Genomic DNA, 12589 nt, shown 5'->3' on the forward strand with positions numbered 1-12589 from the left:
AACCCTGGGTTAACGTTCCTATTTGCATATTAAAAATGTCAGCGTCATTCACTGGATGAACGGAGCACTTTATCTGTTTACATAACAGCTTTTTCCTGGGTGTCAGTTGCTAAGCATCTAGCCATAACACTTTAACACTGTATCTTTTCACGCTGTACACGTTAAAAGCGGCTAACCTCACTTTTAAATTACAAGTGTGAAACATACCTGGGACGTTAAAACGCGGGGTTTAGAATGATGATAACCCGAAAAGCCCTCATGTGGTAGAATGGGGAATATTCCTTTCCTTTAAACTACTAAAATTGTTGACGTTTTTGTGACAAATGCAGTTTCACCGAAGACTGGCTCGTCTCTCAAATGACAAAAACCTTTTTTTCTTTTCCTTTCTGGCTCTTACAACACATTGCTTGTGATATTCCTCATCTGTAAGTAGTGTAAATTAATAGATCAATCAGACAAAATATATTTGAAACAAACACAACATTCTGAGAAGATGTATTTCTGTTTAATTTGCCCTTGACAGGTGCAGAAAAAAGTAAATTTTGGATCTGGATATTTTCACGAAACCAGTAGAGGTCATGTAACTGTCTGGTTGAATTACTTTAAAAACATTACATTTCCTGCTCATCTTTATTGAACTTAAATATGAAGTTTTATTGTTCAACTTACAAAGTCTACCCTGTATTTACGGAGTGTGAAAAGGGACTACTGGCTCATTGAGTAGATTACAAACAATTAATGTCACATCTGGGCTTCTGGCTGCGGGCCGATACAACATGCTGCTTTTGCTGCAATTTTTCCAGTGTAGCTTTACAGACCACCCACACAGACAGGAGGACCTGTTCCCAACACACTGTGGAAGCATAATAAGCATTGAATGAACACATGGGAGCTTGAGCTTATGGTTCTAATCATGTTCTTAATACCTTAATGGACAGTGGTTTCAAATGGGTACTTTCCACTCTTAAACATCAACAGTGCTGCTCCTGAGGGGGTGTGTTGCTCATGGCTGCTCTTGACATTTGTTTGCCATAGATGAAGACAAACTTAAGTTTCCAGAAGACAGCTTGGACGCTGATACGCATCTATGTGTTAAAAAGAGGGTGATTCAGTGGCCTGCAGGGTCCGCGTCCGTGATTCAGTCTCTCGGTACTCTCACACCTCAGCGTGAGGAAAACAAAATGGCGTTTGTTAAACCATGAAGTACTGTGACTTTCTCCATGACACTGAGAGGCAATCTCTTGAGCTGATGTACTAAAACAGCTGCGGCTAAAGCAGTTAGCATGGGAACGCTTCGGAGCCTCAGTTGTTTGATTGTGTCATTGCGGAAACACATTCACATGTAGTGACCGCTTTGTTAATTCTGACCCTTTGTTTATTAAGTGCACTTAAATTAGTGGTCTGTGTAGGACTGGGCAGGATGGTATTCAAAAACCATCAAAGTCATAGGAACAGATTATTTATAGATGATTTGATTGACAAATGAAGCGCCTTGTTTGAGGCTGAGTCAACATGAGAAAAAACTAGAGTGAAATGACCTTTAGGGTTTGGAGGCACATGTCTCATAAAAGCAGTTTCATAAGGGAGGTAAGGTAAACGGTAACTACTTTGATAGATAGATAGATAGATAGATGGATGGATGGATGGATGGATGGATGGATGGATGGATGGATGGATGGCTGGATGGATGGATGGATGGATAGATGCTAGATAGATAGATAGATAGATAGATAGATAGATAGACAGACAGACAGACAGATAGATAGATAGATAGATAGATAGATAGATAGACAGACAGACAGACAGATAGATAGATAGATATGGATGGATGGATGGATGGATGGATGGATGGATGGATGGATGGATGGATGGATGGATGGATGGATGGATGGATGGCTGGATGGATGGATGGATGGATAGATGCTAGATAGATAGATAGATAGATAGATAGATAGATAGATAGACAGACAGACAGACAGATAGATAGATAGATAGATAGATAGATAGAATCCAGGAGAATTGGTTCAAGAGAGAACATTTTCATTCTTGAGACAGTGTCTTCCAGTTGCACAGATTGGTTTAACAATAAACAATAAATCATGTTTATAAAAGTAGCTAAAAGTCCCTATAATATTCTGTTCCCATAATAACAGCTTACCCCATATAGTGACTGCTCACCAAAAGTTATGATGTCAGTACCATCGATATGTTTTGCAGTTTGTTGAGGTTAGTGGATGACATCCTTTTTCATACAAAACTCCATTCATTATTATTCAACCATCACTCTGCATTGATTTCTATAGATTTTTGCTCAAAGTACACTCTAATAAGTCACCATTTTATCTGTTAATGTTTATGCAAATATAAAACTAAGGCTAAGACCCTCTTGAGTGTTCTTAAGAAAAAACACTGCCTACACACACTCTGCGCAGCTACAGAAAATCAAAACATGAATAAGAGCATTTATTGATTTACTATCCAGTGTCTCACAAACATACACACACACATATGCCATAAACCTGACAGATTTTCTCAGTGACTACTTATCAAATGTAGAACAGGGAGAACGGGAGACCTCCTCCTTCTGTAAACAGCCCACTCACTATCCCGTTCTTACCTGCAGCACACATAAATGATTAATGCTAGTGATTCAGATATTAGATTAGTTTGAGGTGAAAGGCGAGCTTATGCCAAATCCCCATTATATTTCATAACTGAGTGCTTTCAGTAACTCTTTGTTCAGTAAGCATTTTTTCCCCTTTTAAACAGCTTTCCTGTCAGAAGAAACTTTCTGGTTCACATGCAATTGCCTGTATTGCCTATATGATGGACAGGCCTATATGCAACACACGTGTATTAAAATTACTGATGACTTTACATTCATTCTTCAGTTTGTCTGAATGTTTTGCAGATCTCATTTGTTATAATTAAAGCGTTTAAACATCAATTATATAGGACTATTTTTGGGTATAGGCATTGTAGAGGGCAATCTGTCAACGCATAGGTATTAAGTAATAAGGTGTTTCTGAAAAAAGAGCAGCAAGCAAATGACAGTTTAAAGTGCACAATCATGAACAATAGACACGCAAATGGCAAGCAAATGTCACGCAAATAGGAGTAACTTCTCAAGATGTGTCATGCTTGATCAGACTCATAAAAGTTTTGAAGTGCAAGTTCAAGCAGTCCATGCTTCTAGTAAAAAAAAAAAAAAAACCTTTATTGTCTCAAATATTTGAGTTCTATTAATGGGTAATCCATATGATGATTGCCAGCAGCTCAAGCTTCCATGACAACAGATAATTGAAGCTAATGGGTTCTCATAATGTTTTCATTCATTCTGTGTGTAAGCTCTATGTAAAGTGAACACCACCACTGTTGGCTAGTGACCACACACCTGCCATAACACACGCACACACACACGCACACGCACACACACACACACACACACACCTACATTTAAATAAACCAATCTAGTTGACTAACTTTCAACATTTGTTCTTTTTAAATGTAGCTAAAATAAATTGTTTTCAACCACTTACCTTAAAATTATTTAGTATCATTTTTTTTCAGTGTAGTAACAAACTACGACTTTTGCTTCAATAAACTACTAATTTGCTGCTTATTAATAGTTAAGTTTATTAAGTAGGGATGCAGAATATGGTCATGCTGTCAGGGATTCATCACAGTCACTGCAGTCACCAGCCCGGATAATCACCCGATCACAGTCACCTGAGTTCGCATATTAAATGTTTAAACATTTGTGTAATGCCACAAACAATTTCTTTTTCCACCCGCTTCTTGTTGACAGAAAACAGATGTGGCAGGTGTCTCTGCCAAAAAACAGGTTAGATGTGTATTGTGAGGAGATATACTCATATTTAAGAGAAATGGACGCTACTGGTCAGTGACCCTGCCACAGGACAGCAGAGAAGCTCCCTCAGATTCTTCCCTGCAGCCACTCAACCTCAAATAACACAGACCAGATGTAGCTTGTATTATTTTTTTTTTATTAAATTTTTCTGTGTGGGAGTGTGTGCAGTATATTATAACTTAAACTAAAATGTTGTTGAGTAAAGCAATTGTGAGCCATTAGTTTCTGTATAATTCTATATTAAATAATGAGATATTGAATATTATTAAATTCTTTCATAATTCATTTTAAGCCAGTAATTATAGTTTTATTATTTAGATTTACTGAAATTATATATATATATATATATATATATAGAGCACCCTGGAACCTTTCACTGTGTTGACTTTCACCTGCCTTTCACTCACCTATTCCAGTCATCCACTTACCCAGTCAATAAACCATCCTGTTTTGCACTTACCTGTTGTGTCTGGCCTTGCTTTGTGACACATGCAGAATATGCGCTTTACAAGTACTAATAAACAGCCAATATGTTAATAATTGGTCCCTAAACTAAAGTGTTACCAAAAATGGTATTTATATTTAACTATTAATATATATTATAAATTATATTTAACTGGTGGTGGTACTCTTAAAATCACAATATTAACAGTAAATACTGCATCAGCACAAAACTCACACTAAATCAATAACTAGATAACATGGCAAAGAATCAAATATTATGAAATACATCAAATCATTTTAAAATTCCATTTTATATTTCTGGGGCATTTTTGCTTGATTTCTGACACTGCATATGTAGGCTACATGAATGTATTAATAGGAAGGTTGAATATTGTAACACAAAACCAGTCAAGTTGACAGGAATTCATGAGCCATGAAAAGCCATGGAATGATCCTTTTAAACCCTGTCCATAACTACACACTTAACCCAAGTTAGAAGTTCACGTAACCCAACCGGAACTCCTGCAATCTGTGGAGCTGCGCTTGTGTGGGTGGTAGGGATGTAAGAAGGTTCTGTTTGACTTTGAAAGTCTCAAGACATTTCTTTTCTGTTAGTTTATGGTATGCATATATGTCTCAAAGGTGGCAAGGCAATTTGTGCGCGGGCGGACAGCCATTCCAAAACTTTCCGAGCGAATTTCTCTTCCCCCTCACTCTTTTCCTGGGGGCTCACTAACATGAACTGGCCGCTCTCATTTTCCCATGCTCTTGGAAGCTCTCGTTTTTAATGCACACGCACACACACGATACACACGTGGATGAGCACTCTCACGCACACAAATAGTCTGCTTGTCTGCTTGACGGATCAGACGCCTGCAAATTTCTCCAAATCTCTTCTGCTCCCCTTTGCACACAGCTGTCGCGTTTTCACTCTTTACATTCTCTCCACTGTTGATGGAAAACAGCATTCCGAATCCGAACTCCCTTTTCCAATGGTACATTAGAGACCTTAGACACAATAGCATAAAAAACACCAAATAGAATTGTGCTAGCGACCCTTGAACCCTTGCCTCCCGCCCTCGCACACGCACACACACATCCACTGACTTACTGACCTGAGTGGGATGAAGCTCCTTAGCTCATTCCACAGAAGAAAGACTGCAGATGCTCCTCAGTCACTTCCATCGGGATCGCTGGCCAGATCAGGCTTAACGTCACTATTCCCAGACATTCTAGAATGGCCTTATGGTCCGTCACAGCTGAACAAGCATATCTGACATATCCAAATCCATATCTGTGCTCTTACATGGGCATTATGCCTCAAGGTAAATGATAGCTACATGTTGTTCAGCATGTACTGTATTTTGAGATTGACTGGATGGTCATCAGCGGGCATCAGCAATGAACACTCGACTGTGTGGCAAATGTGAGATAAACGTGTTTTTTAGTGGCAAGTTTATTAGTCTGCAACTTTACAAGGAATTGGAACATAATATATCATGTACACTATCATTTAAACATTTTGGTTTGGTAAGATTTTTTCATGTTTTTGAAAGAAGTCACTGTCACTTTTTTCAAGGCAGCATTTATTTAAACAGAAATTCAATAAAACTGTAATATTGTAAAATATTATTACAATTTTAAATAACTGTTTTTTAATGTAAATATTTATGTTCAAATGAAATGTATTCCTGTGATGCAAAGCTGAATTTTCAGTAGCCTTTACTCCAGTCTTCAGTGTCACATGATGCATTCTCATGTGCTGATTTGCTGCTCAAGAAACATTTCTTATTATTATCAGTGTTGAAAACAGTTGTACTGCTTCATTTTTTTCAGGACTCTTTGATGTACAGAAATTTAAATAGTGTTTATTTGAACTGGAACAAGTCACAATTTTATATTGTAATTATTATAAAAATTACTTGTCCTTGATAATGTTATGAATGTAATGCAGACATATGCAGTTTTGATTTTTATTAACTGTATTACATTTATGGTTTTGCTTACACTACCATTCAAAAATTCTGTGATTGTAAGTTGCTTTGGATAAAAGCATTTGCCAAATGAATAAATGTAAATGTAAATGTTCCGTTTGGGTAAGTAAAATTGGTAACGGTTTATTTTAGGGTGTCCTTGTTACACGTTACATGTACTTACTATTATAATAACAATAAATTATGCATAATTACATGCAAGTAACCCTAAACCAAACCCTAATCCTAATCCTAACCATATAGTGAGTACATGTAGTTAATTAATAGTACCTAAATGTATAATTACACTGTAACAAGGACACCTTAAAATAAAGTGTAACCGTAAAATTTTAATGTAAATGTAAATATTTTGTAACATTATTTGTATTCATATGTTTACTGTGACTTTTCATCAATTAAATCAATCTGCAAATCAACAATTTTGATTGTATATGTTTTGAATGTTTATGTAGAACAAACATTTGTGTATAATATTTATTTATTTATTTGACTTCTTGTTGTAACATATGTGGAACATTCATAACATTAAGCCACCAAAACAAAACTATAAAAAAATTCAAACATAAGTATATTTTTGTGTTTTTTCTGATATATTTCTTTAAATCTCTGATATGGTTTTGCAGGCATCACAATTAACTGAGCTATTTTTAAAGGGGTCATCGGATGCCCATTTGATATAAGTTGATATGATTCTTTAGGGTCTTAATGAAAAGTCTATAACATACTTTGGTTAAAATTTCTCAATGGTAGTGTAAAAAATGCGAACATAGACGCATTCCCTTCAAAACGAAAGTAACGTTAATCCTCTGCTCAGCGGCTCAGATGTCTGGAGTAAATGATGACTGCTATGTTCATTATTACATCCAGCAACAAAACAACTCAATCGCTTAACGATTTGAGAAAGGGGATTTTAAAATAGGAATTTTAAAAACTGGGTGGATTTTTATCATTATAGGATGGATGTTTACACTCACTTCCAACACACATTTATGTTCAAACAACAACAAAAGTGAATTTTGCATCCGATGACCCCTTTAAGAAATATCAAAAGAAAAAAGTGGCAATAATATCCCAAAATATAAATATACAAATAAACCTATTTGATATTATTTCATAATCATATTTCAGAATATAAAACAATATTTATTATTAATATATTGATCATTTTATAATAGGCTACATAAAATGATAAATATAAACTGAATAAATGAATGAATGAACTGTTTCATGGCCAGTATGAAATATTTATGGCTGGTGAGTTCACTCACCCTTTTTCCAGCAAGTTTTTAGCATTCTGGCGCAAGTCTTTAGCTGAATACCTGCATGGAATAACCTGCTAATCTGGAAAAGGCAGCGTATTTAGTAGAGGTGGATGAGTCAACAAGGATGATGCACGAACACACAGGAAAAAAGGCAGGGATATGTGGCATCTATGTGTAGACAGAAACCTTCTGTCCTGGGCAGGGATTCCCTCACTTCCGTGGGAACATTCATATGGAATACTTGGAAAGTAAGGAAAAAGATGAGAGAGGCGTGGAAAAAATCAGCCATAGTCTCCAGACACAACCACCCTTCTCATTTCCTCACCTTGTCACTACCATTTGCTGCGGATCATTACACTGACAGCTTTCCATGAGAGCTGCTCCAAAATCTCACCACAGCAAATGTGAACACTCTACGATTAAAAAGCCAGAATAACAGCAGCTTCCTCAGACAAATATGACTTTATGTTCCTGACACAAAGAGGAATTGGCAAATATTTACCAGAACTCCCATCCCCCAAGCTCAATTAGCTGTATTATAAACGCAGCCTCAGAACTGCCTGTATTGGGAGTAAATGGGAAGTAAACAATTACGTGACTGCATTTGTTTAGCTGCTCAGCGGTTACCCAGAAGCCAGTGGCTTCGGAACATTATGTCACAATCTCTAAGAGAATTCTGTTACTGGTCATAAATGGTTTCACTCCAAATTTTACGCCGTGGTTACAGGAGTCAGTTACAGGGTTGGTTTGCCGAATGCCAGAGACCAGAAAAGCTTGTGATACTGCAGTTAAAAAAATTGCATTGTCTCCTTATGTGTCATTTCACCACTATTTAGGCTTACTGTAAATTAGCGTGCAGGCTTTCACTGTTCAACACATCAGACTATTGTGTATAATAGGGTTCTAAAGGCCTTTGATAGGGCAGAAAACTTCAGAATATGAAATAATTTTGACTTCAAAAACATTCTTTGAGGCACCATGCAAACATTTACTCTCACTCTCTCTCTCTCTCGATAAAACCTTCAAGTTTGTTCATGCACCAGCATTGTGTATAACAAAGAATGACTCATAGGGTGGTTATAAAAAAGCACACCTTTACAATTATCAGTTTAGCCTTTGAACCTCTGGGTGTAATTTTGCTGCAATGGCACCAGTATAATTGTGACTAAAACATGACAGAGACTTTGTGGAGTCTGGCAGCCTGCAGTGCAAGTACTGCAATCACGTTTTGTTCACTTGGCACTCTTCTAATGCCCTGGGGTCTGTTGTGAAACCTGTAGCGTTGCACCACAGATTTACACGGACACCGGATTCTTGCTCAAACCTGCAAATGCTTCCCTGAACCTCGTGCGTTTGCTTCTGCGAGTCATAAGGCGTTGGCATCGGTTGTTTTTTTGTAATGTGACTTACGTATGAGCACCTTTTGATCACTGGTGCACAATTTTTCGGAGGCATAGACAAAGTCAAGATTCGTCAAGATCCAAAATTATAATTTTTTTTTCTTCTAAAGAGATAAAGCAGAAAAAAGAAAGAGCAAAAGCAAGACAAGTGAGCAAAGCATGTGCCAACTAAAATACGAACATCCTGCCTATGTCTTTTTTTTCCGTACACATACACGCTCAATCTCTCTCTCTCTTTCTGTTTTGAAGAGTGCTCAGCGGTTGTGTTATGACAGAGATTCTTTTGTTTGGATTATGAGGCAGAGGAAAGGGGAACAACAAGCCTTACTGCTGTTTTTACTGTCAGATAAACAATATTTTCATAAGGTGTTTCTCATCCTCTCAGATCAGAGGGAGATGACTGATTGAGGCATGCAGGATCTATTTCCAACCAACACAAACACACTCAGTGTGTCCGCCTGTCCTACTGACGGCTGTGGAAGTGTGACATGGCCTTATAGCTTTTGAATATAAAACTGAAGTCATGAAGTAGGCCTTGCTTTTATTAGGTGTTGTTATGCATTAATATGTCTCCATTTTCTTTTCAAAAAGAGCTACAATAATAACAAATCATTGCAACATACAGTAAAATCAATGCTACATATCAGGAAAGTCATTGACCAGCTGGAATTCCATTCAAATCATAGAGAAAAAAAAAATCTGTGAAACCAGTCTTAAATCAACATTTAAAGGTCATCTCTAACATACCACAGGAAAACAAACACAAAAGCACCCTTCTAAAAAAAGATTACCACATATGTCTATGATATATTACAACAGTATTACTACAGAAACAGACTTCAGTTTTGCAAAAGTTTTTTTTTTTTAAGTAAATTAGATTTTAAGCATTCTATTAGATTAAATGCCACATGACTGTTCTAATGTTAATAAAGTTCACTGTGCCATTAAGCAAAACTGAACAGTTTTATTATATTTCGTGATATATCTAAACCAAACAGAATGATTAAAGATTTTGTCTCCTTCTACTTCTTCTTTTTTTTAATAAGGGGTAGTTATCACAGTGGTTGTCCACTAAAATCTAGCCAAATATAGCCAAGACTATATTTCTTATGTAACCCATTTTTTACACATTTAATATTGAATTAATAAAAAAACAAACAAACCTCAAACTATAGTAGTTTATGAATAACCATTATTATTATTAAAATTTGTTGAGGTGCACAGACAAACAGAACCTGGAACATGTTTTAATCTCTAATTAGAATATTTTGTGCAAATATATAACCCCCAGGGTGATTTGGCCCAAGCGTCTGCACTAATAATAAAGGAAACGAAAAGGTATTTCATGATCACTTAACGTAGGCCTATACTGACAACACTCAAAGAAAACGGATGGCATTTCATTAAAATATTCGGTATAGTCGGGGTAAAGGTGGGTTAAAAGTTAAATCGAGTGTCATGAACTGACCTGCATGATTAAATCCAGTTTAGGACAGCTGTCTGAACTGATGACAAGGAGTCTGTTGACAATGGCATACTACTGCAACCTAGTGGTGAATTGAAGAAGTAGCCTACATTGTTTATTAAAAATGTACTGAAGCTTACCTGGCGGAATGCAAGAAAAACCTCCAAGTATAAATAGGCCTATGTTATAATAAAATAAATAATACTTTTATATTATTGTAAAATATCAAAGTGCAAAATATTACATATACTGTGGCTCCAGTGTTGTCTAAGAAAGTCCTGAGGCTTAAGGAAACCATGATGCTCAGCTGGCACGTATACTATGCGATAAAAAAGAAGACAAATTCATGCTTTTATGAGCTTTCAAAAATATGTTTAAAATACATATTTACAAAACATATACTATAATATAATTAAATATTTGCAATATATACTGTATATTACTCTTCTAAATGTGTCAATTAAGAAACATGCATTTTGCCATATAGTGTAGTTTTAGTTCCATTATCTACCAGAATTACAAATAAATAAATAAATAAATCCATCCATTTGATCTGTTATAATTTATCTTTTGTATTCTGTTCTGTCTAAGATTGTCACTTAATCTCGTAAACTCATAAGGAATATGCATTTGGGCCTTTGAATGGTCTTTAAAGTCACACAAGTCTTTTCTGTACATACAAATCTGTGCTTTTATTCATGCCTTTTTCTAACATATACTGTATTTATGTATAAATTCACAGTTAAATCCATATAAAACTGAAATGTTTACCATAACATCATTTACAGATACATCATTGTAGAAGAGAAAAAAATAAAAAAAATAAAAGGAATGCCCATTTGACGATCATTTACACTCATGATTTTTAGTCACTGGTTTCCCTGTAAAATACTATAAATTTTGGCATCACATATTTATGGACAGAAGGGTGCAAATCTCGGAATACAGAACAAATATATGACATACAATACAAACGAACAAAAATTATATACCACATGGTAAAGACTATAAAATATACAGACATCTGCTACACTAGTTTTGTGCACAAATGATGCAAGGAAAATTTAAAACGGTGTGAGAGAATGTCTCCCTCATACGACTGAGTCCTGAGAGGACAGAACACTACATCAATGATACGGCTATCTCCTCACATTCAGTTATATATATAAAAAAACAACAATTTCAGATTCCACAATAAAGTGATAACTGGAGCCCATGCAGATTTTGAAGCTAGAATGTGAACTTTCAGTAAATGCATTGTGATAATGTCATGTTTTATGTTTGTTTGTCTTATTTTCTTTGTTTTGTGTTTGTGGGTGCATGTCTTTTTAACTGAAACAAGTTTGTACTTAGTTCTACACAATGACAGCCATGCCATTATTACCCTGCAAATTGTAAATTACTTTTTTTTTCCTCAAAGTGACTTTTATTTGCTAAATGCATTACCAAAGCTTGCACTGAACAGATTTAGGCTCCTCTGCAATGCTTTTTTAGACAAAAATAAGTATTACAAAATGAATTCTAAATATTTGGAGACTATTGTGATATGCAATTCCATAAGGCTTCCATAAGAAATCCTGAAGGAAACCTGAAGGTTTGGAGAATCAAATACGTTTAAAGGTGCTATATACGATTTTCAACCACTAGATTGACTTATTTCACTTAAAGGTGGGGTAAGCGGTTTTTCAAAAACGCTTTAGAAAACTGATTCGGGCCGACAAGCAAAACAAACTTGTAGCCAATCAGCAGTAAGGGGCGTATGTACTCATGATGTGGAGGAGAGAGCGTTCAGTGCACAGAATGGGCATTAGCTGAGTCGAGCGACAGAAAGATAGAGATGGCGGATAAAAACAAAAGAGGAAAACGTCTGCGGAACAAAAGAAGGCTTAAGGCAATAAGGCAAGAAGTAGGACCCGTGTAAATATCGGATCAGCTTTCCAGCGCTGGAGAGAACTCAAGGAGCGGAAGGCCTCCAATCGGACGTCGAGGTTGCTTTGTTTCTTCTCGATAGGTGAGTAACACCGTGTCTGCGCCGCAACAACTAAAGTCTGTCTAGTACACTGGAAGCGACAAAGCAACCATTGAAAATCATTTGAAATTTTTGTCAATACGTCATAAATAGAACGCAGCAGCAGTTTTCTGTCGGGGATTTG

Source organism: Sinocyclocheilus rhinocerous, unplaced genomic scaffold, assembly GCF_001515625.1.
Source record: "Sinocyclocheilus rhinocerous isolate Xijiao unplaced genomic scaffold, SAMN03320098_v1.1 scaffold1254, whole genome shotgun sequence".
In the NCBI taxonomy this organism is placed as follows: Eukaryota; Metazoa; Chordata; class Actinopteri; order Cypriniformes; family Cyprinidae; genus Sinocyclocheilus; species Sinocyclocheilus rhinocerous.